This window comes from Lissotriton vulgaris, chromosome 5 (assembly GCF_964263255.1).
Source record: "Lissotriton vulgaris chromosome 5, aLisVul1.2, whole genome shotgun sequence".
Taxonomy (NCBI): Eukaryota; Metazoa; Chordata; class Amphibia; order Caudata; family Salamandridae; genus Lissotriton; species Lissotriton vulgaris.
Genome location: NC_141693.1, coordinates 1578636351 through 1578660454, shown reverse-complemented (window position 1 = coordinate 1578660454; position 24104 = coordinate 1578636351). Strand labels below are relative to the sequence as shown.

General features: G+C 49.1%; 1 protein-coding gene across 1 annotated transcript in view; it reads left to right on the top strand.

Annotated features, from left to right (window-relative positions):
- Positions 1–279: 279 nt before the first annotated feature.
- Positions 280–24104, top strand: part of CDH24 (cadherin 24) — a 722601-nt gene continuing 698776 nt past the window's right edge. The window contains exon 1 of the mRNA XM_086923669.1: positions 280–669. The gene's annotated coding sequence lies outside the window, so the exon portion shown is untranslated. The remainder of the gene's footprint in view (positions 670–24104) is intronic.

Genomic DNA, 24104 nt, shown 5'->3' with positions numbered 1-24104 from the left:
AGAGAGAGAGAGAAGACACCGCGGTGACATGGGGATACTACAGAGCAGGCAGCTGAGGGAGACAGGAGGATGAATGGGTTAGTGAGGTGAGGGAGACAGAAGGAGAAAGCGCAGAGAGGGCGAGGCGCTGACATTAGGAGCTCTGCCTCTTCGGACGGCTGCTCCTGTCCCCCCTCTCCTCTCCGCCTCCCGCCGCCCTTTCCCTCCCCTTCCCCCTCCCTCCTCCGTGTCCGCCTCCCTCCCTCCTGCCTCCTCTGCATCTCACTGCCGCCAGTCTCTGGCTGCAGTACCTGCACACCTCGCGGTCTCCTGGAGCGGGCACACACACGTCCGTCCGTCCCTGGCGTGTCCATCCCTCCAGCCCAGCCCTCGCCTCAGCCCACCCCCGGCCCCCGGCACCTCGCCACCTCCAGCCCGCGCCTCACGTCCCCTTCGGTCCACGGTACACCTCATCCGTCCCGCCTCCGGTCTATGCTCCTTTCTACACCTCAGCTCGCCTCCACACCTGACCAGAGTCCAGGACTCAGCCCCAACCCTCCCGCCCCTCTCTGCAGCAGTGCCCGGCCCGCGCCCCTGTCTCCGTGCCTGTGAAGGAATGTTACATCTCTCCGGTGACACCGCCGTGTGAACAGGTGCCCGTCGCGCCTCGGGGGACTCTCACGCGACCAGGTAAGGAGAGCTGTGTGTGCGTGCGTGCGTCAGCTCGCGCAGAGTCAGGGCATCCAGCAATGAAATAATGTGATTAAATGAAGCTCATAGAAGCCGGTGCTTCCCGGCACCGTCGTTACTGTAACCTGATTATAACAAACAGAGACAGAGTATCTACGAGCGATTATTGATATGGTTAAATATAGCACTTTAGGGCTTTGGTCCAATTGATTTTATGTGATCCAACCTCACAGAAGCTGGCTTGTCAAGGCGCTTCGAAGAACGTTATCTTATGGAACGCACAGATTTCGAGGGTTAAAAGTGAAAATCATGCAAGTTAATATCGCAAACAGGGGTGAAGGCTTGCAGGCACTGAACTGAAGGTTATCATATAGCGCAAAGAGGTCGGTACCGCGAGGCACTGAAATGGAGCTGATCTTAGAGAGCACAGAGGCAGTTATCTAGACATTGCAATGAACGTGGTCTCAGACAGAGTGCCAGACAGGGGTCTTTTACGCACCGTGATTACTCTGAGCCATATATATGCACAAAGGCGGGCCCTTGAGGGCAGAGAGTATAGCTTCTGGGCAACACCGGGACTTTGGCCATAAGTAACTAAGGCAGCGGCACTCAGGTGCAGCCAGGGATGGCGAAGCATGGAGGCGCACACTGGCGCAGAGCGAAGGTTCCAGATTAAAGGGCTCACAGATTGGGGTTCAGAGCAGGTGAGGGTCTTAACGCGTGAAGATGAGCGCGGCACGCGGAGCGAGGAGCCGCACATTTCTACGTTAAATGTCCCGTGAACTGTGTTTGAAGTTCTTGGCTGCTATGTTTTGTAACACGTGCTGTCGGCTGGGCAGTCGGCTTGTTATGTATTTGAAAAATCCCCTTTCGGGTGCTAAACTGCCCCTCATACTCCACCCTCCACAGCACACACACACGCCTGTACCCAACCAGTGCCAGCCCGTCATTCTGTACCAACCTGTCTTCTCTCTCCCAGTGTTAACTCTGACCAGACCCGACCTGAGCCCACAGCCCCCTCTCAGTGCGGTAACCTCTTGAAAACCCCTGACCATCTCCACCCCTAGGCAAAAGTGCCCACCTGGGGTCTTTAGTTACTGAAAGGACACTCCTGAAGTTGCCGGGCACCCTTCCCACGGTGCCTGCGCTAAGACTTTCTTCTTAGATGAGACTACCCCTAAATTAACCCAAACAGCCCTTCTCAGAGGTGCGTGCCCCTCACCGCCCATTCTTGCGCGCGTGACCCCACTATCTCGCCTGCTCCCAAACTGCCTCCGATGATGGTGCTTGCCCCTACAGCCCCCCCCCCCCCCCGCCCCCCTCCTTACGTTCTGCCGAACAGACCCCAGTCTCATGGAATCCAGCTAAAAAATGCCATGGACGGTTCTTTCCCGCTAAAAACTGCCCCCCTGGCTGGCGGTGTCCGGGTCCCTCGCCAGCGGCCCTCTCTGGACTCCAGGGGTGGACATGCCCCTGTTACTGTCTGGCAGACGTCAGTCACACTGCCCGGCGCGACCCGGCGGCTCTACCCTGCTGGCAGCGTCTTTGATGGCGCGCGCCCCCCTCTGCCCATTCCTTGTGTGCCTCGGTAACAGGGGCTCAGCATTTCCCTGCAGTGACTTTGGGAAGGGGCTGAATCCGCTCTCCCGCCGGCGGGTTCCCTTCCCGCCAGTGCTCCGATGCGTATGGTTGCAGGCGCCCGCGGGGCACCGAGAAGTACACAGAGCGCCTGTGCGCCGAGAGATTCATGGGCTGCGGGGTTTGTAATGCGCCACATGTCCCGCACGGGGCCTCCGGGCGCTTGGCGCAGTGAGGAATGGCGCAGGTGCGCTGCGCGGAGGGAGAGCAGGAGGATGTGGAGCAAGAGGGACGGAGGATAGATGTACGGATGCACAGAGAGGGCACCGGAGAGCGAGGGGTGAGAAGGGGATGGATGGGGTGGAACAGTGAAGGAAATGGGGAAGGAAGAGGGGAGACGAGCGAGTCGGGGTAAGAGACAGGAGGAGGGGGCAATCACGAGAATACAGAAAGAGGGAAGAGAATGGAGGCGTGGGAGAGATGACACGGAAGAAGGGCGGCGAGAATAATATACGTGAAACGAGAAGAAGGAAAAAAAAGGAGAAAGTGGAGAAGAGAGTTGGAGCGTTCGGGAGGAGGAGTGACAGAGAGAGAAGTGATGCCGAGGAGGGTATATTAGAGAAGATGATGGGGGATGTGAGAAGCAAAACACGAACCGAAAAGGAGAGGGGAAAGTACGATTAAAGACAGGAAACTGCGTAGGAGGAACAGAGAAAAGAGACAAGAGGCAGCAGGAGGAAACAACGAGAATGTGGATTGAAGAATTAAAGAGGGTACACGAGAATTTTTGAGAAAAGAGAGAGAAAAAGACGGAGAAAAGGTGGAAGATGGAAGGGAAAGAGAAAAGAGGAGAATAAATAAGAAGAAGAGATGCAGAAAAGAGTAGTCCCGGGAGAAAGGAGAAGAAGATGCAAGAGAAGTTCCAAAAACTGGAGCAGTGGGTGAGAGGAGAATGGAAGAAAGAAACAGAGTCGGGTGATAAGGATACAAAAAGGAAGCAGGGGAGGAGGAGAGGGGGAGAGAGGGGGAAGTGAGGAAGAGAGACAGAGGGAAGACACATTAAAAAAAGGGTGAATGGGGCTGAAAGAGCGGGAAGTGGAACATGGAGGAAGAGAGACAGAAGAAATAGGTACAAAAGGAAAGGGAGAAAGGAGAACAGAGGAAAGTGAGGGAGGGCAAGGAGAGAAGGAGCAAGAGGTAGAGGAAGAGGCTGAGAGGGGATAGAGAGAGAAAGGCAAAGTAGGGGAGAACGAGGAAGAAAATAGTTGAGAGAGGAGGAAATGATAAGGAGAGACGAGACAAATGAAAGGAAGGTGAGTGAGAAGACGAGAGATGAAAAGGGGGGGGGGGGGGGGGGTAGAGAATGCCTAAGAGTAAGAAGACGAGGCAGGGAGATGAAAATAGGAAGGGGAGAGAAAGAGAGCCAGAGAGAGACCAAGAGAAAGTGACGAAGACAGGAGTAGAGAGTGAAGTACGGCAGAAATAAAAAAAAAGGGGGGAGAAAGAGACAGAAGATGAGAGGAGGGAATGGAGAAAGAAGAAGAGAGAAAGAAAGAGAGGTGAGGGGAGTGACGAGATAGGGAGAGAGGAGGAGAAGTGAGAGACAGAGAGGGAGGAAGAAAGACCAAAGATGGCAATAAGGGGAGAAGAAAAGCAGTGAGAAAGAAAGAGAGGTGAAGGGAGTGACGAGACAGGGAGAAAGGAGGAGAAGTGAGAGACAGAGAGGGAGGAAGAAAGACCAAAGATGGCAATAAGGGGAGAAGAAAAGAAGTGAGAAAGAAAGAGAGGTGAGGGGAGGGAAGTGACGAGACAGGGCGAGAGGAGAAGTGAGAGACAGAGAGGGAGGAAGAAAAACCAAAGATGGCAATAAGGGGAGAAGAAAAGCAGTGAGAAAGAAAGAGAGGTGAAGGGAGTGACGAGACAGGGAGAAAGGAGGAGAAGTGAGAGACAGAGAGGGAGGAAGAAAGACCAAAGATGGCAATAAGGGGAGAAGAAAAGGAGAGAGAAAGAAAGAGAGGTGAGGGGAGGGAAGTGACGAGACAGGGAGAGAGGAGAAGTGAGAGACAGAGAGGGAGGAAGAAAAACCAAATATGGCAATAAGGGGAGAAGAAAAGCAGTGAGAAAGAAAGAGAGGTGAAGGGAGTGACGAGACAGGGAGAAAGGAGGAGAAGTGAGAGACAGAGAGGGAGGAAGAAAGACCAAAGATGGCAATAAGGGGAGAAGAAAAGGAGAGAGAAAGAAAGAGAGGTGAGGGGAGGGAAGTGACGAGACAGGGAGAGAGGAGAAGTGAGAGACAGAGAGGGAAGAAGAAAAACCAAAGATGGCAATAAGGGGAGAAGAAAAGCAGTGAGAAAGAAAGAGAGGTGAAGGGAGTGACGAGACAGGGAGAAAGGAGGAGAAGTGAGAGACAGAGAGGGAGGAAGAAAGACCAAAGATGGCAATAAGGGGAGAAGAAAAGGAGAGAGAAAGAAAGAGAGGTGAGGGGAGGGGAGGGGAGTGACGAGACAGGGAGAGAGGAGGAGAAGTGAGAGACAGAGAGGGAGGAAGAAAGACCAAAGATGGCAATAAGGGGAGAAGAAAAGAAGAGAAAAATTAGTGGGGTGGGGAGAGAAGAATAGATGAAAGGGAGAGTAAGAAAGAGCGAGTTGAGGTGAAGAGAAGGAGAAAAAGAAAAGGAAGGAGAAAACCAGACTAAACACAGCATGAGCCAGGACATGATGAACGAGAGGAAGGAAGACGAAAACTATATATAGTATCAGAGAGACAGGGATGAGCAGGCGCAAACAGAGAGGGCCAGACATGACCCGGGGGAGAAGGCTGCACATAGGAAGGACGACAAATAAAAGAGAGAAACGGGAAGAGAGTGAGCTCAGCGAGAAACAAGAGGGACGGGGCAGATGGGTAACCGGGCAGAACGGGGGGAGTGACACTGAGAGAAGAGAAGGATAACGGTAGACACGGAGTGAGATGGGAGGTAGAGAGATATCGAGACAGAGGGGGCGAGAAAAAGAAGAATGAAAAGAAGGATCTGAAAGAAGAAAAAGAAGAAGAGAGGAACCGGGGTGGAGAGAGGGACTGAAAAAGAGTAATGGAAAGAAGGAACTGAAGGAAGAAGAGAGAGGATTGGTGATGGCCGAATGAAAAGGAGTAATGGGAAGAAGGTGGAAAAAAGAAGAGAGATGGGAATGAAGAGAAGAAACGAAAGAAGGATGGGAATAGAGATGGAGGAATGAAAAGTAAAGAAGTGGGACACAAAGACTACTGTAACAATGAAAGGAAAGGGGGCGAGGGAAATTGGGATCGTGAAGGATACATTAAGGGGAGAAAGTACACATATATATGGAGAGAGGAGGAGAATAACGGAAGGAGATAGGAACATAGGTGAAAGAGAGGGAAGAAAGACATGAAAAAGTAAAAGGAAGAGATGGCATGGAGAGGGATGGAATGGAGAGTGTGGAGGGAAAAGAGGAACTGAAATACTACAAGCATGGGAATAAGAAGAGGGGAGGAGTGATAGCCAAGAGGCAAGAGAGAAGAGGGGAGAGAAAGGAGGAAAAGAGAAGAAAACATGATGAGAAGAGGATAGAATGAAAGAGAGGGTTAGGGAGATGGGGTGGAAAGGAGAGGAAGAATGTGGAAGATACAAAGAAAACAAGAGATGGAGAAAAGCTTTAAAAAAGAAAGCGATAGGATATTACATAACAGATAACGAATAGTCTGCTAGTCTGAATACATTAAATCAGTATCCAGAAATGAATTTTTAAACTAATACAACATATTACACTGGACATAGCTGACACCCATAAGCAACATAAAACCTTTCTGACAGCCACAGACCTTTGCCCAACATTCCCAACATAGAAAAGAGACATACTACATACTTCTGGCCAGTACCTGCGCTGCATAACCGTTGGGCAGAAGTGCTGTCCCGCCCGGGAAATATTGTTGGAGCTACATTTGAACATAGTACCAGAACATGTATATTGCAGCTGATGAAATGATCTAAAGCAAAAGACACACAATTGATGGACGGAATGCAGAACAAATCAAAACATTCACTCCCAGTCAAGAGATCTGGGTTGAATCCATCATTCTTTTGCTCACCATGCCACCCCAGTTTAGACCAGGCCATATGCAAATCAGTCTTGACCCTGTGCCTCATGGGAACAGTCCAGCCTGAACTGCCATGCCAGGTCCTCCCTGGACCGGAAACAAGCATTCTAGGACCGGTTTCTTGGTTTCGCCCCACTTCAGCCAAGATAGCTTGCTTACAGTGGCACAGTGAGCCCAGGACCCACGTCTGGGCATACCTGGTGCACTTAGGGTGAGAAAGCAAAAGACAGACAATTGATGGATGAGATGCAAAACAAATCAAAACATTCACTCCCAGTCAAGAGATCTGGGTTAAATCCACCATTCTTTTGCTCACCATGTCACCCCAGTTTAGCCCTGGCCATATGCAAAGCAGTCTTGACCCTGTGCCTCATGGGAACAGTCCAGCCCGAACTGCCAAGCCAGGTTCTCCCTGGACCGGAAACAAGCATTCCTTCTGGTGCCACATCTATTTCATCCAGACAAGATCATATCTGTCCTTAATCAATTGAAACCAAGAGGCACTGTGAGAGACCCAGCACCATAATGGAAGTGAAAGCAACACTCACACCACTGCACACCAATTATACAACCTCTCAACTTTCTATCCTTTAGAGAGTCTTTTATTCCCGACCGCAGACCCTGCTTTTGGCCTACTACCATATTAGCAGTGCTGACACCATGAAAAGGCAGCTGTCCATCAATCACAGCTGTCTCTGGACTCTGACTCCATGCGGACCCGATCCATTCTTTGTTCCGACACCTGCATGGGACCGAAACAGCTCCTCTAGGCTTCTGGAATGACTCAATGCAATATATTGAAGCATGGGGCTGTGCCTACTCTTGATATGTCTTCAACCTTTCTATTGTTCTTAAGCATTGGTCCATCTTGTCGAGGGCCTCGGAAGAACCCATTAAGTGGTCTGTGTCCCTTCTACTTATAAGGAGCAAATAGGTTAAATTGTGACCTTCCCTAAATGATGCAATCACTCCTACCTTCAGAGTCCCCCATGGGTAGGCCTTCTCTCCTGCTCCTTTTAACTTCTTTCAGTGTCCCTTATTTATCTGGTCATAGATCACCATCAAGTCATATAGAGGTGATGCCCACCTCGACATGCCCACCTCGACATTAGCTTCTGTCGGGAGTGTGTAGACCTGCAGCATCCCTTTGCAGCATACCAGTATTGGATGGCCGCTAATTTCCACCAATTGAACCGAAGACAGAACTGGTAGTCATTGGTGCTAATAGTTGTTTATAGCAGCTAGCCCTCAACATTTTCAACATCTTTGGTTTGACTTTCCCTCTATCTTAGACCATCAAAAACCAAGACTTTCTATTTAATGTGGAGGCCTTTCTTAAGCCACAGGTTCGGCACTAGTCAAACACTGCTCTGTCAGATCCAGAAACTAAACTCTATTCCTGTCTCTACCCTCAGAAGGGCTGGGTATTGATAGTTGATGCAACAAACTTGCACAGTTGATTTTCTAAGAGTTTTAGTATGAACTTATCAAAAACCTGCCTAGCTATGCCCAAATGAGCTCAGAATGCTGCTGTTCAGGCCATTTTTACCCTGAGGGGACTAAAAGTGAGAGACTACATGTCACCAGCCTGTTTGGCTCTAAATTGGCCTCCATTTTTAGACTGCCTTGCCTTCATTATCCTGGGAATTGTCTTTAAAAGCTTCCATCAACTCACCCGTGACATACGTCGGAATCCAGGACAAGGCGCTGGAATGGATCATCTCCTTCCTCGACGGAAGAACACAGAGAGTCTGCCTACCACCGTACAAGTCAGTGGCCTCCGAAGTCATCTGCGGCGTCCCTCAAGGGTCATCTCTGAGCCCCACCCTCTTCAACGTCTACATGAGCCCCCTCGCGGCCATCGTACGCAAACACAACCTCAGCCTAATCTCCTACGCCGACGACACCCAGCTGATCCTCTCCCTGACCAACGACCCCGCCTCCGCCAGAGCCAACCTGCACGAAGGGATGAAAGAGGTAGCCGAGTGGATGACGACCAGCCGCCTGAAACTGAACTCTGACAAGACGGAGGTCCTCATCCTGGGCTCTTCACCCTCCGCCTGGGACGACTCCTGGTGGCCTCCCGCCCTGGGCACCGCACCCAAACCGACAGACCATGCACGCAACCTGGGCTTCATCCTGGACTCCTCCCTCTCCATGACCAGGCAAGTCAACAACGTCTCCTCGGCGTGCTTCAACATCCTACGCATGCTACGGAAGATCTTCTGGTGGATCCCCACCGAGACCAGGAAGACCGTCACCCAGGCCCTCGTCACCAGCCGACTGGACTACGGCAACGCCCTCTACGCCGGTACCACCGCCAAGCTCCAGAAGAGACTCCAGCGGATCCAGAACGCCTCAGCCAGACTCATCCTCGACATCCCACGAACCAGCCACATCACCGGACATCTGAGAGACCTTCACTGGCTCCCCGTCAACAAAAGAATCACCTTCCGCCTCCTCACCCACGCACACAAAGCCCTACACGACCAGGGCCCGAGCTACCTCAACAGCCGAATCAACTTCTACGCTCCCAAACGCCACCTCCGATCAGCCAACCACGCCCTCGCCGCCGTCCCCCGCATCCCAAGAGCGACTACGGGAGGAAGGTCCTTCTCCTACCTGGCCGCCAAGACCTGGAACTCCCTCCCGACCGACCTGCGCCTGACCCAAGACCACCTCTCCTTCAGGAAGAAGCTGAAGACCTGGCTGGTCGAGCAGTAGCGGCACCTCCCCCCCCCCCCCCAGCGCCTTGAGACCCTTCGGGTAGGTAGCGCGCTATATAAGTGTCATTGATTGATTGATTGATCTCCTCTGGAGTCATTCACTGAGTGTATGCTAGAGACTTGTGCAGCAATACTAAATGGTAGGCCTGGGTGTTAAATTTTGTTCCGCTCTCAGAATTTGCCGAATTTGGGTCATTTCGCGTTCCGGGGTGAACGCAAAATAGCCCAAAATTCTGCATTCCACTACTTCGCAAATTTTTTTGCTTGTTTGCGTTCTCAAATGCGAGTGCGCACAATATTTCCCCCAAGAACGCAAACAGCGATTGCCAACAGTAAAAAAGCACCGCGAACAAGCAATTCCGCGTGTTCGTTGGGTTTCCACGTGTTCGCAGAGATTTTTTACAGTTTTGCAGAGGTTTGCATAACGCGATTACGCAAATTCCACCCAGCCCTACTAAATGGTCACTTGTGACTTTGGCTCACTAAATATGACGGCAGTACAGAGGGAGGCAGCTTTTTCAATAGAGGCCCTGTAATAGTGGAATAAACTTCGAACTGACATCAAGCTCTCATCCAGACTGTTAAGATTCATAAAACAATAAGTCTTAAGTATGAGGCACCAGTTAGGCCAGAACTAAGAACCTCCCCTCTGGCGGTGTGTGTCATTTACTCGGGCTCTATATGCACATGAGTGCGTCGCCATTTTAGAATGGGATAAAATTCCCTTCTAGACAAAAGACGCTAAGAACTTGAAGTTGTCCCATCGTAGTCCTTCCTTTCTGTTGAGGACTACCTTGGATTTCAACCAGATGTTGCTAGCTCCAGTGACAGAGGGGACTGCCCTACAGGGCCAGATGAGACAGCGATCACTATTTAACTATTGGGATGCCGCACCCCAGTACTGCTGCCTGCTGCAGCTTGATGACACTTGGCGGCATGGAGTTTGCGGTCAGCCTCCTCAGAGATGGACTCTGGGTGGGGACACCACACTGTCACAGTAAGACTGTACATAGCGTGAGCGATGAAAGTGCTAATGTAAGACAGGTCTTTGCCATGGTGCTGGGGTAACGCGTGTACTAAATAGTTGTAGAGCTGGACCTGCCCTTTTTACCGCATTACATGGTGGTAAATGATTGTTACTTGTTATGGAGACTACAGAATTATGCTGCGTTTGGTTGAAAATGTAGCACCATTTGATGAACATCTCTAAAATAAACACCAGAACATACTACAGTACCATTACAGCACAAAACATAACTGTACAAAACTCAACAATACAGTTTTAATGCTTATGGGGTATAACATTAAAAGTAAAACACATTACTTTGTATTAACACAAGACAAAAGCCCAACATAAAAACACATCACACCACAACAAAATGACACACAACAAATATGCACATGCGCTCATGCCATATGTTTCCACTTTCTGAAATCTGCTTTGTGAGTGCTGTGGTAAAAGATGTTTAGACCAAGCACCGACATTCCTACCACAAAGAACATGCAGTAGCGCCATTCTAGCATATTTTATGATCTGGCCCACGGTTTTAGTGGAAGGGGATACATACGACTTAGCTCCTTCTGCAGCCCCTGCCTGTGTCCGGATTAGCCGCCCCACGGTGGTTGCTCCCCGGCCCCCCTCTCCCTCAAAGCCTTGCCGGTGTCTTTGTCCCTACCCTGCTCTTATGATGCTTCCTCCCTTGGCCTCATTCGTCCTTTCCCTCAACTACGCCATTGTTTACGTCACTAACAGTAAAAGGTGCCAGCGACATCATTCAGTAATCTTCCGTTGTGTGGTTGTTAGCAGAGCAGGGGCTGCCAGTTTAGAACAGGGCCAACAGGGAGCCCACCACTATCAGCTGGACGCGCACACGCATGGACCAGGCAGGGGCGCTCTAAGCTCATGGTGCCCCTGGGCAGGGAGCACCAGGGACACCCCCCCTCCCCCCCCCAGGAAAGCGGGGCGGAGGCCAGTGAAGAGGGGGGGTGGGGGGGGTCAGGGTGTTTGGAAGTGGAACAGGCCGCCAAATCCCTGCCAGGGGCCGCCACGCAAATATGTATCCATCCTCAGAGGATTATTATACTAAGGATATTTATTGGCGTGGTTACCCCTGGGGTTTGGCAGCCGTGTGCAGGTACACAGCTTGCACATGCCAAAGGCCGCCCCTGGACCAGGGATGGAACAGGATGTAGCGGCTTATTAAAGAGATACATTCACAGAGCTAGTGTTTTCTTTAGAGCGCAGCAGGAGACCATGAGTATAGGAAAGCAAGCTATTTTAGCCGAGTTGCATATCCCGTTGTAGCATTTTTCATGTGTATCAATTGCATTTCACGCTGCACTTCTGCTGCTTCTTGGTGCTGCAAATAGCAGATGTTACTGTTTGAAACATAATGGTGCTCAGTAGAGAAATTGTATTCTTCTTCTCGGGGCTTAAAGTGGGCCAGGTCGCTCCGGTGTCTGACTCAGTAGTAATTAAAAACGAACCTTGAAACTGGTCCCTGTGGGGCCCTACATTCATGTACTTAATTTCGCTGGCAAATTGCACAGATCGATTTCTGAACAACGAATGTAAAAAAACATTAAATCAATCCATGGCATGCGTTTAGCTCCTATTTATATTTTACATGTTTTGCCTAATCTTGCATTCCCTACGAGTGTTTGCTATTTCCACGATGTTGTTTTCTGTACTTGTTTCGTATAGCATATTATACTCATATAGTGGGTAATTTGAACTGAGTCACCTTCGGGTGTTTATAGCGGCCATGATTGAGACCTATGCAGGGGGGGTTGAAGCAGTGCGACTTTCTCACAGTGCCTGTCAGTGGGTCAAAAAAGGTATTCAGAATACACGGCCTTCCAATCTTTGGCATCTCTGCAGAGCACACAGAGCAATGGTCACGTATTCCAGTTGCAATTGTGATTCTGTGGAGGTTACACAGTTATCAAAATATTGACAAGGTGAAAGTAAAAGAAAATGCAGTGTTTACAGGTGAGTGGGTGCGTTGCCAGTTTGTGGGGCGGTGAGGTGAGGTGAAAGAGTTGAGGGGAAGTGCATTCAGGAGAGAGTGAAAAGAGGGGGCTGAAGAGGAATGAGATGAGGTGTAAGACATGCAGAAGGAGGAGATGTCGAAATCAAAAAGGTGTACTTGTCTGACAGACTGAACATAACGGACTGGGACTGGGACACTCAGAAAACCACTTCCACCTTCCACAGGCCAGAGTAATATTTAATTCACAGTCTCAACAAGTTTTAGAATTAAAACATTTTCAATGCTAATTATGTACAAGAAAATCATTGTTGTTGCTCATATATCTTAAACAACTACCAACCAATGACAAGGCCAATTGTCCTGGCTGGGTTTAGGTGTATGTCTTCTGTTGTGTTTTATATCTGGATGCAATTAATGAAAGCGCAGAGAAACTAAAACAGAGATCAGTTGACACACTATGGGAATAACAGAAATGTAATTTACTTGATTAAGCCCACCCCTTGATTTTATAGGCTTCGCCCTTTTTAGAGATCCCCCACTTTTTGCATTCCACTTGAAGCCCTGGTTCTACTGTTCGCAAATGAGAACCGCTGGTGGATCAATGTGCCTTTGTTCTCTGTAATGGAATGACAGTAGTTTACCTTATACACCAGCTGCTGATTAGGCAGAGAAAGTATACAGAACTATATGGTACAATAGAGTCTACGGTACGTGGATTCTTGAATACACAAGTGCTGCTCCCAGGGGCGGCCGGTATGGCTCATGGGTCGGGGCGGGAGTGGCCGTCGTGGGTGTCGTGGGGGGGGGGGGTCATTGGGGTTGCAGGGGTGTGTGTCGCAAGGAGGAGCATTGTTCAGAAATAAATCATTAAAAAAATACCTCGAGGCTGGGTCCCGTGTCTTCTGTGCCCCTGCTCTCCTGAGTCCGCTTCCAGGAACAGGAATCAGGCAGCCAGACTCCCTCCTCTAAGCCAATCACAATGCTGCAATTGCAGCATTGTGATTGGTCTGAGCCCCATGACACAGCGCTCACCCAGGGGCTGTAGGGGTGGGTATGTTCTCCTTGCAGGTTGTAATGCAGCCTGAATGGAGAACAGGGAAGTGCGCATGACTGCTTTGGGTGGCCCGAGAGGACCAACCAAACAATCGTTGCACACTTGAGTGGGCAAACCACTCTGCCCCTGCCCTGCTCCATGAGCAGGGCAGTTCTGCCCACCCTCCCCCCGAAAAAGGAAACATAACATGATAATAACTGAAAGTTATTATCATGTTATGTTTCTCTTCTCGCACTGCTTGAAAGCAGTGGTTCGAGGCTCCTCCGCCATAGGGGAGGCGCTGCCACTGGCAACTCCACTCTATCCCCCCCCACCCATCACGGCCCCCACACCACCATGCATGTGTTCTTAAAAACGGCCACTTTCACCAACTAGGTCTTCAGCCCTCCTTGCCCCTCTCATGACTATGGTATTCAGTGCCTTATCGGTCCCTTCTGGCCTGGCTCAACTCCCTCACAATCCCATGCTACTAAGCCCTTATGTACCAGAATATGGGGTAAACGAACAAGAGTAGAGTTTCTGGCCTATCTCCCCCTACTGCCCCAATGTTACTCTCCGCACCTCATGAGAGCCATGACGTTGCCTTATAGCACTTTGCCGGTCCTGAGGTCATGTCCCCTCCCACAATTGTAAAAAAGATATTACACTGGATGTCTACATATAAACTATATTCAATAACAATGTCACCAAGGCACAATATGTATGACTACTAAGTTTGATATTTAATGAACATTGTAGGAAGAAAAATCCACAATTGAAGTAATGACGTATTGCCAGATTCAGAGTTTGGAGGATGGATTACTCCATCACAAATGCGGCCGATATGATGTCCGCCGTATTACAAGTGTATTATATCCTATGGTACTTGTAATGAGGTGGGTGGGATATCCGTCATGTTTATGACAAAGTACCCAGTCGCCAGATCCAAAACATTAAATGTGCAAAATTTCACTAGCTGTGTTTAGTTATGCAACCACAATGACACTCTCTGGCATCACAGATGACTTAGTCAATGACATCTCTGCTAACTTCACATATTTTTTTGACCAGTGGCATCACCTGTAATAATGCAGAAGTCTCAAACAATAACTCTTTTTTGCTGACCAGGAAGATGCAGCCATCTATCCTGTATATAATCTCTTTAGGGACATCCAGAAGTTTATTATAGTGTTGTAGCATTACAGCTGCAGTTAATGTGTTTGAGTTATCTCTTAATTGTGAGCATAACTGAAACAGCCTTTGCCCTCAATAAAACCGCTGCAGGGATATTTAATTGTTAACAATGGGCCAGAAGTCTTCCAAGTGCATTTAATGTATTCAAATATATCTCTCGCTTGTGGCTGTAACCAGAGGAGATTTTATTATGGATATAATTTCTACAGGGACACCTAGATGTGGACAGTGTTACTGCAGCCTTACAACAGCGTTTAATTTCTAGGATGATATATTTCGCTGGGGGCTGCAATAACCTCACTTCCACAAATTTTCTTGAGAAAGTCATCTAAATGCTGGGGGTGGTACTGAAGTACTCCACTTGTAAGAATATCTATAGACCAGAACTGTAGGCTCTCTTCTCTGTATGTGTTCTATGTGGACATCTTGGTGCTGACAGGAGGATTTACATCCTCCACCGTCTTTAAATGTCTGTAAACATTTCTATTGCTTGGGAATGGGACTGCAGCTTCCTCTCATCTCTAGCCTGCGTGAGGGCCTCTTGTTGCTGACAGTGGAAATGCACCCCTAGAAGTCCATTTAACAGTTGTAAACCTCTATTACCAGTGAGTGGAACTTCAGCAACCTTTACTCTCTAGGGCCCTCATTACGAAGGGCCCGGTTAATTGCAATATGTGTGATAACTCCTGGTACCACACATAGCTCAATTATGGGCTTGTCATAAATCTCGCCAGGTCAAACCTGCTGATAGTTATCTGGGGAAAGATATCCAGGGCCTCATTAATGAAAAGTGACGCATCGCTGCGTGAAAACAGGGATGCGTCCCTTTTCATTGCACCCTCCTTGCGACACCAATGATGTATCATATTTACAGTATGACGCGTCATATTTACAGTATGACGCATCATGTTGCAAGGAGTTAAAGATACGTCAGTATTTCTGACGTATCTGTAGGCGCAAAAGTGACGCATTGCTGGAGTGTGTCACAAAAGTGACGCAACTCCACCAATGTGTCCTTTCATATGGGGCAAGCCCCATGTGAAAGGGTCTGCGTCAGTCTTATGCCTGCTGTGAGGCAGGCTTAAGATTTTGACGCATTTAAGCCCTAGAAGTGGCGCAGTGAAATCTCATAGATTTCACAGGGTCACTTCCATGACCCTTTCTTGCGTCAATTCGCCCCCCCCTTGCATACATTATACCTGGCGCAGGTATAATGTGGCGCAGGGGTTTACATCAACCTAGATGCGTCACTTTCTAAATATGGCGCAACAAGGCGCATTTTTTACGCCACTGGTGCGTCACAAATAGTGACGCACTGGAGGCGTACAAGTGGCGCACAGAATCATAAATGAGGCCCCCAATATTTACCAGAATTATAAAAAGCTACAAGTTAGTGTGCAAAAAATCATAATTGGCTGGTATTTATCGCACCCAATGAATTTAGTCTAGGTGGAGTAGGATTTAATCAGGTGCGATAAATATCACACCTTTTACCAACTGCTCGTAATGAGAGCCTATGTTCTCTATATCATGACACCTAGTGGCCAGCAGCGGTAATGCAGTCTATACTCATCATGTGACTTATAGGCAGGCCTCTAATAGGTGCAACTGCATTGTTTCCTTTCTTTTTAATGTCTGTGAAGACTTCACATTTCTGAATATGGTGCTTGTCACACAAGACACTACCAGGGATGTCATAATAAGAACAATGGGGCATAATGACTGCATAGGTAACCATTGCAAGGAGCTTGAGGTTTGTAGACTCATTTAGCCTCTTCCATAAATCTTAAAGCTACAAGTTTGCCTCCCAGAATGTCAGTCACCTTAAAGAGGATCACATGCCTCACCCTCACTATCATTTCTGTCCCAAATATTTGACCCCAGCATGAATGATGCAAGGTCTTTTGCTTTTATTAGGTGTGTCTCCTGCAGGAACACCAGTCGCTGCTCTCGCCGTCTGAGATAGGAGTGTACTTTAAATCTACTGTTGATTGATACCATACTTTAAACATTCCACATATGTGTATTATTTTACATTTACTTCAGGCACTTGACTAGTGTAGATCCAATCGAGTGCAGGCGTCCTTTCAAATTCGGGCCTCAGACCATGAGCTTCAGACCATGAGAGTGCATTTCAGTTTACTTCACTTCCGGCCCCATTGGATGTCACAGTGTCTGTGAACCCTCACACAAAACTACCCACAATACCCAGCTCTCACGACAGAGAAGGACTTGCTTCAAGTCCATTCAAACACAAATAAAGAACCGGTTATCCTTCTGCTACAGCAAAGGAAGAGTCTTGGGGGGAGGAGGTAGGGGATTTCAGGAGAGGACTATCACCATCGTCATTCCCTCCTCCCTGTCGGCCATATTTCCAATCCCACTCACCACTCAGAGACCCTTAGAAATCCTTAGAACTCAGTATTACTACCTAATGAGGTTGCTGGATGATCATACATTTGTGATGGAAACACCAGTGCCACCCCATCATGGATCATCATTCATCAGATGCTCTTGGAGTGACTATAGGGAGCTAGAGTCAACACACAGAGCACGCTCCGTGTCCAGGCTGGAGACTCCAATGTTACCTGGCGTTGAGACTTGGGACTTTTGGGCGACTGTCCATTTCTGATTGAGCTGCCGCAGTGTAAGCGGGCCTTTTAGCCATGACTTTACAAGGGCTCTTCACATCGTGCCATTTAGATCTTCACTTTCTCAGCCACTTCAGGGCTTGGAGGGGCCATCACACACCCACCATCTTGCGCACTTCCCAGAGTTCCAGTTTCAAGTTTCTTTGGGTTTGGTAACTAAAGAAGCCTTGTCTCCAACCATCATCATCACTTTTGAGACTAATGACATCATGGAAGGTATGGCCACTTTGTGTAGCTTCTTTAACTTCTTTTAATGAATAGTTTCCATTTGTGTTTTTGGGCACATGGCATAGTCTTGACCCACACCCTACCTCAAAGCCTTCCCCAGTAGCCTTGTAGCAAGGCCTTCGGCCGTGGCCTTCTTGGACTGGGCACAAGTCACGCCTTTTGGACACATCCTGCATTAGGTCTTCTTACCCCAGTACCTAGTTGGCTTCACATTTGAGTATACCCAGTGATACTGAGCACAGGGCATTATCTATGGCCAAGTGACCATTGGGCTCTGTCAGGTACTGGGTGCAGGACATAAGCTTGGCCCCACTACACAAGAAGTTTATACACTTTCAGTACTCACTGGGCACCACCTTGAAAAAGTCTAGTGGTTCTTATTCTGAATAAGTCCAGTGGCCATTGCCATATTGCAAAGGTTGTGACCCTTGAGTAAATCAAGTTAGCACTGGGCAAAGGCAAAGGGTTCAGCCTAGAACCACACCCTCAAGGCAGCCCCTCTAACCTTTGTATGTACAGAAAACTGCCTCTAACCACAAACACAGGACTGGTACTTTGATCACACTCTTTCCAGCTACCTCGTCTAGAGCCAACTGGGTACATTCTTCTGCTGTGTTTAGTTTAAACCATATTCACAAATAGAGGGACAATGGGCTTTTATACATGAAGTCCAGCACAGTTGCCCAAATGCAATATCAAAATTAAAGTTGTGCTGTTCCTGAATGGTCTAGAATTTAGCAATATACAAGGGACAGTAGGCTACAGAGTCAAAGAGATGGGAATCAATGTCTTTGGAATGTAATGGCCTCACACACCCAGTTGGGTGTAATGCTTCATCATCGGGCTGCTCCTCGTCTGGCTGGCGCTGCAATGCCTGCCGGGCTCCCGATGTGAGGCACTTTGATGGATATCTTTTTCCAAATAGCTGTTTGGTGCCGTGGGGGTGAGAGATTTAGTGAGTGTGGATGAAAAAGTGGTGTGTGATGTTTATGTGAGTTACAACAGGGTTGGGAGTACCAGAAAAAATAACTTTAATTTTGGGGTCTCCTACCCTGATTAAAATAAAGAGGAAAGGCGCAATGATAAGTTAATGTCTTAGGTGTGGCGCTCTTCCGTGTGGTTGGACAACATGTTTTGTTGAAATTCTACTAGTCTAGAGGCGATTTGTCAGGACCTAAAGTTAAAAAACTATCTACACTAAGGTGGACGGGAAAACAATAATGAATTAATGTTTGGGATTTAAGCCACCATGACTTGCTCTGTCTGATGGCTGGTAGTACTTGTTCTACCCTAATTGGGATATACTCCTGCTTCATCAATCCCCGGCAGGTCAAGATATGAGGAACTACCCCATACAGTTTGCGTAGTACGCAATGTGTTCAAGGACCTACCCACTGCTACCGGGACCCAGGACCCCAGAGTGACTCCAAGAGGGCTAGTTGACTGGCCTCCTGACAAGAACATCAGGGGCAGAATGCTCCAACAACCTTGAACCCAGAACCTAGACTCTGCTATCTGTGAGTTCTACCCTGCCAAGTGGTTTCAACCCAGTCCTGGACCCTTGGAAATGGTCCTGAAGGCACTCTACCAGCCAAGTGGTGGACCTAGCAGAACCAACGCATTTCCTCTACTGCGCCTCACCCTCCTGAGCAGAACTGATGCGTCGCCTTAACTGCGAGCATTCTATCAGCGCAAGGACTCCACATCAACTTCACAGCCTACATCGGAACTACCACCAGTGCGAAGTCTTCCTGACGTAGGTCCTCGTATTGCAAATCTCTCATCGGTGGCAGCCTCAAACTAAACACAGGTTCTCGCATCGCAGCCTGACTGCTCTTCAGAACCAATGCATTGCCTCGACTGCACAACAGATCCTTGATTCCGGACATTGCATCACAAGCCCTTGTCGGCAGGATCCCAACAATGATGCAGGACCTCACATCGCAGCTTTGCAAACTCTTGTAACTGATGTATCGCCCCCGCTGTGCAATTCATTCTTGGTGGGGGGCATCACAATGTTCTGCAGCCAGGTTTTAAGGTACTCTTGGTTAGCAGGCCTAACTGGGTCCTTGTAGCAGGCCCCCGCTCCATTGTGGTCAGACTGAACTTGTGACTTTGTCCCAGTCCAGTGCAAACAGATAACCAGAGTGCTTTTTGATGCTATTTTCACTGACATATTTAAACCTGCATATCTTCGGGACTACTTATTGGATTTTTGTCTATTTGGTCTTATTTTATTTACAGCTACTCTATGTTGCTAAATTGGTGATGGATCCTATTTGTTGTGTGTCTTAATTGTATTACTGTTTGAAGTGTTGTATAGATACTTTACACCTTGCATCAGAGGTGGCTCCTCCACAGTGGCGGAGGAGCGTTGCCCCACTGCCTGGTGCATGAACCAGCAAATGTAAAATAAAATGATGTTCTTGCACCATTTTATTTTGCATTTTTCTGGCACTTAACCAGCAACTGTAGGGAGTGGCAGGCTGAGGCGTGGGAGAAGGGAGAAGGAGTGCTTGTGCACTCCCTAAGTGCTCATGTGTGTTTGGCCGGTTGTCTAAGGCTGACCAAAACACACATGCGCACTAAGGTTTTCTCCAGCCCAGCTGCATTAAGCAGTAGTGCTGGAGAAACCCCACAGACTCCCTGGCCTGAGCAGAGCATCTTTCTAGCCCACTTAGGCCAATTCCTGCGCAGCTCTGCAGCACAGGGATTGGATTGTGAGTGTGTCCCAGGGGCTTCTGGGACCAGGCAGGAAGAGGAGATGCAACATGACGCAATGCAGAGGCGGCCAGCAGCTAAAGGTATGTTTTTTATATAGTAAATCTGACACATTGCTTGACTCCCCACGCAACGCCCCCTCACCAGTGCAACCCCTTCTCCCCCGCACAACCCCTCCACCCGCCTCACCACCCTTTGTTTGTGGCGGCCTCCACTGCCTTGCATCTAAGTCAGGCCTAATTGTTCTGTTCAAAAATACCATAGGGTTAATTTAGCATTTTCTTCTGTCAAAGTCTACCGGCCTGATGACTGGTTATCAGACTAACACTGGAATCAGGATGTAGATACATGTAGGCTGCAAATCCCTGCCTCTTGAGACCTGAGGTGGCCATTTAACATATCATGTGACTTTGCAGATCCTCATAGGTAACACAGCAAGCCCTGCCAGGACCAGATTCAATTGTGGTTTTATTTCCACAGAAAGCAATGCAAAAGCCACATGCAAGGGCTCCAGGTTGGCAGTCTACTGTGGAGTGAGGCGATAGGGCAGGTATATGTGTGTGTGTTTTTGTTTGCTTGTGCACATGTTTATGTGTGTGTGTGTGCGCACACGTGTTTGTGTGTGTGAATGTTTGTGTGTGTGAAATGCTTTCTATTTGAGTATGTAAGTGAGCATGTGAGCAGGGCACAAGTCCTAAAAAAAGAAGTGGGGGGACTCTCCAAGTTAGGCGTCGTCACAGGAAGTGACACCACGACAGGAAGCGACATCACAACAGGAAGTGACATCACAACAGGAAGTGACATCATGACAGGTGTGAGCAGGACAAATGCAAGGCAGGGAGATCTGTTGAATAGGATGGCTCCCATCTCTCCCTCTGTCCGCACCATCTCTCCCTCCGCCTGCACCATCTCTCCCTCCGCCTGCACCATCTCTCCCTCTGCCTGCACCATCTCTCCCTCTGCCTGCACCATCTCCCCCTCCCACTCCGCCTGCACCAGCTCTCCCTCTGCCTGCACCAGCTCTCCCTCTGCCTGCACCAGCTCTCCCTCTGCCTGCACCATCTCTCCCTCTGCCTGCACCATTTCCACTCTACCTGCACCATTTCCACTCTGCCTGCACCATCTCTCCCTCTGCCTGCACCATCTCTCCCTCTGTCCACACCATCTCCCCTCTGCCTGCACCATCTCCCCTCCGCCTGCACCATCTCCCCTCTGTTTGCACCATCTCCCCTCTGCCTGCAACATCTGCCCTCTGCCTGCTCCGTCTCCCCTCCGCCTGCACCGTCTCACCCCCTGCCTGCACCATCTCATCCCATGCCTGCACCATCTCATCCCCTGCCTGCACCATCTCTCCCTCTGTCTGCACCATCTCTCCCTCTGTCCACACCATCTCCCCTCTGCCTGCACCATCTCCCCTCTGCCTGCACCATCTCCCACCTGCCTGCAACATTTCCACTCTGCCTGCACCATTTCCACTCTGCCTGCACCATCTCTCCCTCTGTCCGCACCATCTCCCCTCTGCCTGCACCATCTCCCCTCTGCCTGTACCATCTCCCCTCTGCCTGCAACATCTGCCCTCTGCCTGCTCTGTCTCCCCTCTGCCTGCGCCGTCTCACCCCCTGCCTGCACCATCTCATCCCATGCCTGCACCATCTCATCCCCTGCCTGCACCATCTCTCCATCTGGCTGCACTGTCTCCCTCTCAGCCTGCATCATCTCCTTCTCTGCTTGCACCATCCACCCCCTCCGCCTGCACCTCCCTCCCCTGCCTGCTGCTCTTTTAACCCTTTCCTCGTCGCCTTCTCCCCCCCCATGGTTTCTCCCACAGTTTTTGGCTCTTCTCAAAGTGACTGAAATAAACTCATGAAATGCGCTTTGAATTTGTGCACGCAAATTTGCGCCTACCCCGCTCCTACACCGCTTCGATGTGCTGAGTATCGGAGCCTTTTTTTAATACTTTTGTATGATTCAACTGAACCTCCATTGTCTAGGGCAGGCGTGGCAAACAGGGTGAGGCCTTTTTTCGTTCCTCCTGCCATCCTGCACACTCTGTGACCTACCTGCGTTTGGCCCATCATAGCGCTGTCCAAAGAAATCAAATGGTCTTTTCAGTGCTTCTCATATTGACATCTGCAATAATGCAGGACAAGCCTCGCAACATATATACACGGATGATTCAAAAGGTTCCAAAAATTAACTGCAAATGTGACTTTTTACGAAACTCTGAAAGTTCTTACCATTAGAGATTGGGCCAATCTTGACTTTGTGTTCACTGAATGTGGTGTTCCCCAAACGCCCACATGCACTCGGAACATGAACACGACCAAGATCGCATCTCCGAGCAAAAAGAATAGCGAGCAGAAGGTCAAGGGCGGAGCTCATTTTATACTCAAGCCCCTCCCGACAAAGCCGCTGCGCTCGCAGAACTGGGAAAAGGAAGATTCTGGCATCCGTCCATTTCCCTGCACTATAAACAGCATGGGACAATACGGACGGTGTTACATGAACAGTAAATAAATAGCGAGGAGTTCATTTTGGTGTTAGCCCTCTGCTGGTGACACCCGGTGCTGCCCGCACCTCTCGCACCCCCCTTGTGACGCCACTGATCACAACCATCCCCAGAAGAGCTCTCTTGTCCAATGATCTAACCATTCATCCTTCCATCAAACCCCTGATATCCACCATTCCAAATGTACATTGTCATCTATTAATTCTTTTATCCATCATGCAGTCTTTCACCATTCATTCTGTCCTTCCATCTGTGTGCCCATCCATAACCAAACCTTTTCAACTATTTGAAAACCTATCCATCGTCTATCTTTCCATCCATCCTTTCAGTCATCCATCCCTTCATTCATCCATTCACTCACTCATCCATCCAACCGTGTACCATTTCACCCAAGCATTCTTTCACTCATCAATCCACTCTTCCACCCACCTATCAATTCACTCATCCATCCAACCATTTACCCTTTCACCCATCCAGCCTGTAAGACAATAAGAAATGTACATTTGTCAGGTGTCATACCTGATATGTATTGTTAGACAAATTAATTATCATAATGTTATCGATCTAGTGAAGATGGAAGGCTGATAGAGCAGCATGAGATTAGGGTACCCAACACTTTTACACTCATTCACTGAAAAACGATTGCATCATATTATGGTGAATATTGTGTTGAATATACCGAAGTGCACAAACATGTTTAAAAAAGCAGTCACAAAAGAAACATTTCCGGGGTGTCTGTGGATTCTTGTGCAAGGGCTATGAATCCCAAAAGTTACAGTGGAGTGCTGCATGCTTCCTCACCTTTCCAGTAATTAAGCGGGTGGTTCTTGCCTTTTATGCACAGCCAGTTGCGGGGTGTTCGCCTCTGATTTGAGCAAGCAGGCTGGAGAGAAGGGACTAACATACCTCTTGGGAACTCGACTCACCGATTAACAGCCCTGCAAGAGCTTTCGCTGCTCAGATTTTTTTTTTATTTTAGACAATACTGTGTGAAAAAACAGTCTTAAAATAATCGAACTTTTATTTGAAACACATTACACCCTCCTTTCATTTTCAAATGTTGCACATCGTGTTAGCTTTCAACATATGCCAAAAGAAGAGAGAGAGAGACTCCTGACCCTGTGGCAAGCAGCATACTTCTGGTGAGATTTTTGGGAATGCCCTTGACCAGCTGTTAATGTTGCCGGCGGCGCTACCCGCAGGAAGCGGCTCACCACATGCTGTAACACCCCAAACTGGCCCATTGACATTCTGTATGTGGCAATCAGCCCCATACAAAGTGACAATGGGCGGGGTGGGGCTGCTCTTGCGCTTCTAGCAGCCTGTGATTGCAGGAATGGGGGCGGGCAGGTGGAGAGAGGGCGCTCTGTGTTAATGTTTTGAAGCATGTGCGATGCAGGAGAAGGTGGCATTTCTTTCAAGCTCCCCCACATCCTGCTCGGCGGCGCGGCGCCCCTGGCTTCTCATCACGGCGCACCGGGGTGCCGCGGCGCACACTTTGGGAACCACAGCATTAGGGGATGATGGGCTAATAAAGCTGGCAGTGAGGTGCAATATTGGGAGAGTCTGTTTTCGTACCTATCCGGCTGAGGCGGGCAGGCAGCAGGCGAGGCCGGGGACGAAGGAAAGTCTGGAGTGGGACGGCGTTTTGATTGAGCAGGGTGGACGGCGTCCACCCTGGAAAACCCT